General features: G+C 38.2%; 1 pseudogene; it reads left to right on the forward strand.

The window, feature by feature from the left end:
* Positions 1-392: 392 nt before the first annotated feature.
* The window catches only part of LOC132181569 (transcription factor MYB101-like), a 3,707-nt pseudogene continuing 854 nt past the window's right edge, over positions 393-3,245 (forward strand).

Below are 3,245 nucleotides of genomic sequence, written 5' to 3' on the forward strand. Positions count from 1 at the left end.
TTCTTGCTAAACCAAAGAAGATCACAAAGAACAGTATAAAAAATCTGGAAAATGTGTCAGCAGGGGGAATACCAAAAGAGAAATGAGGGGAGAGGATGCCCTTGATCCAACTAGATAAAGAGAGGTTGGACCAATTTTGAGAAACAAGAGGCCAAAAGGATGACCTCCACGCAACCCTAGCAAAAATGCAACTAAAGAATAAGTGAGGCAGGGAGTCCACATCTGAATTGCATAGAGGGCAAAGCAAGTCAGAAGCAACAATATTGAGAAAGATGTTTAGACGAGCTTTTGAAGGGACTACATCCCAAGCTATTTTTTGCAAAAGGAGTTTCAGCCTATCATTAAGTTGCAACTTCCATAAGAGTTTTCATGATTTTGGCTCTAAAGGAGAGATGGCCGAAACTATCCTAGAGCCATTGATAAGATTAAAAGCTGATTTGGAAGGGAAAATGCCTTTTGAGGAAGGGGTCCAAAGGAAATCAGAAGAAGTGGAATGGCCAATTTTTATTTTTAGAATTTCTCTAACATTAAAGGTCTCAAAAAGGGAGTTCAGAAGGGGAAGATTCCAAGAGGAATCTAAGGAAAAAAGATCACGGATAGAGTGCATGGAGTGGGAGAGGTGACTGAGATTTTTTGAGGAGGGAATAAAAAAGGGAAGTGAAGGAATCCAAGGAGCATTCCAAAGGGACAAAGGGGATGAAGAGTGGATTTTATGGCATGCTTCTAGGGCAATATGGCTTTGGGATTTAAGAATGCCTTTCCAAAGTCAAGAGGCTGAAGAATGGGAAGAGAGGGAGAGAAAAGAATAAGATTTGAGATACTTACCTCACAATTGGGACACCCACATGCAGTCAAAATTGATATGCATATCATGTCTTTACTTTATGCATATGTTGTTCTGACCAATTTCTTATGTTGACTTTATGTTACTTGTGGTTTGGTAAAGCTGATAAAGGAGGAATTTGGAAATGATGATGCATTCAACTACAACCAAAAAAAAAAAAGATGTTTCTTTATGAAGTTTAACTTGTGTTTTAAGACCTTTAGTACTGAGATGGCCATGTATATTAAAGTTGCCCTCTTGTTTGTTTGACGTGGATCTGGACAGAGATAAAAGGGGTAAGAAATCTTCTGAATATATGCATTGCTTCTATTCACAGGAACAATTTGAAAGAGACAAAATAAATTTGCAATCATCTTGTTAAGGAATAGATCATTGTTTGGTGTCCTGTTTCAGAACAGAGTTGTTAGACCGAACCAGTGTTCTTATGTATTTGATAACTTTAATCATTCAAGCTAAAGTTCATACTAACCAAAACAATCTTCAGGGCCTAATACCCAAATGATTGTATAATTTCAGTATAAAAACATAAGGCCCACAATTAACCATTAAGGTAATTGTACAATAAAAGTTAAAGGCTCCAACATGGTAAAAATTTAATAAATAGTTTCGAATTAAGGCCTCCAAATTCCAATTAATAATTGTACAATATAGGTTCTTTCCATGTTTGTAAAACGTTTTAAAACTCTAATATGGTAAAAAGTTCATAAATAATATCTAATTAATGCCCTCAATTACGGTAAAGAAAATAATTTTACAATATTAGGGCCTTGAAAAATTTCACACATGAAAATGATAATTTATTGAGTTTAAACATATAGTTATTCTTTTTTTTCTTTTTACATGTCCACACAAGACGGGGGCAGGAAGGGGATTCAAACTAGTGAAGAAAGAACTGTTTTAATTTGGCCCAAAAAGGAAGATCTCACTTCTCTTCTAATTAGTTTTTGGATTCCATTTGAATTTGCCAATCCAATCCTTTTGTTTTTCCTTTATTATTTAATGATCCAGTTGTTGGTTCTGATTTTTCTAATAAATAAATACACATGCATCTATGATGCTGACCTCAAACTTTTTTGTTTCTGAATCTTTTTCCTTTCTTTCTCTCTCTTTCTCAATTTTCGTTTGGACCCACCTCTTTATGTTTTTTTGTGAAACCACCCACAATTTATGAGTCTTTGTTTTTTCCATGACCTCACTGGTTAATTTCCATCTCTGATTCCTCTGCTTTTCTCCCATCAGTTACCTGGTCGAACTGACAATGAAATAAAGAACTACTGGAATGCGAGAATGAAACGACGCCAGAGAGCCGGCTTGCCTCTTTACCCTCACGAAGTGCAGCAAGAAGCGGCAGCGTTTCATCTCCTTCTGCAGCAGCAGCAGCAGCAACATCAACAACAGCACCACCACCAACAAAAGCAGCCTCAATCTTCCCCTGCTTCATTCTCAGCTCTGCTTTCTTCGTCTCATCCGCGTAAGCAGAACCACAATCCCTCGCTTTTCCCCTTCGAGCCGATGAGTTTCTCTTCGAATGCAAACCCTTTTCAGAATTCAGGATTTTACGCCAACCCCAACAACCAATTCAAGTTTTTCAGTGAAAACAACAACAACAACAACAACAATTCTGCCGGATATACTCTGCCTCTATCCCCTGTTTCTCCTTTTGGGTCATCTCCGTCGACTCTGTTGAATCAGAACATTGCAATGTCAGTAATTCAATGGTTGTGGGGCCTCCATGCGAGCCATTTGGTGTAGTCCAGGGACTGGAAACAGGGCTTCCTTCAAACCAAACGCCACCGTACTCAACACCTCATGCTTCCTGCACTACACTGCTAATGAGTACGAAATCGAGCCGCCATTGACACACAGCAATAGTGGATTGCTGGATGCTCTCCTGGTGGAGTCTCAAACTCTGTCCGACAAGTCTAAGGGAAAAGAATTATCCGGTGACAAAGGGAAAAGCGTCGTGGTGGATGCATCTACGGAGGAGGAAGACGCAATGCCTGTGGATTCGGTTTTCAAGACTAGTGCTGAGAACCACTGGGATGATTTGAGCTCTTCTCAATCATCAATTGGTGAGTTCTTTGTCTTTTATTTTAGGGGAAACTTCACTTAGGACCCCCAAACTTCCACCCGTTTTGAAATACCCCCCCTGAACTTCAAAGTCTCTCAATTTAGTCCCCTGAACTTTCAATTGCTATCAATTTGGACCCTTGTAACATTAAACTACATCGTTTTGGATGTTTTATACCCATTTTACCCTTCCCCAAAACTACGTCGTTTTGTGTCCTAAAATTACAACACCTACCCAGCCCAAAACGACGTCGTTTTATGCATTAATTTTTTTTATTTTTTATTTTTTAAAAAAGAAAAGCAAAATAAATAAATTAAAAAAAAAAAAAAA

The sequence above is a fragment of the Corylus avellana genome, chromosome ca5 (assembly GCF_901000735.1).
Source record: "Corylus avellana chromosome ca5, CavTom2PMs-1.0".
Classification (NCBI taxonomy): Eukaryota; Viridiplantae; Streptophyta; class Magnoliopsida; order Fagales; family Betulaceae; genus Corylus; species Corylus avellana.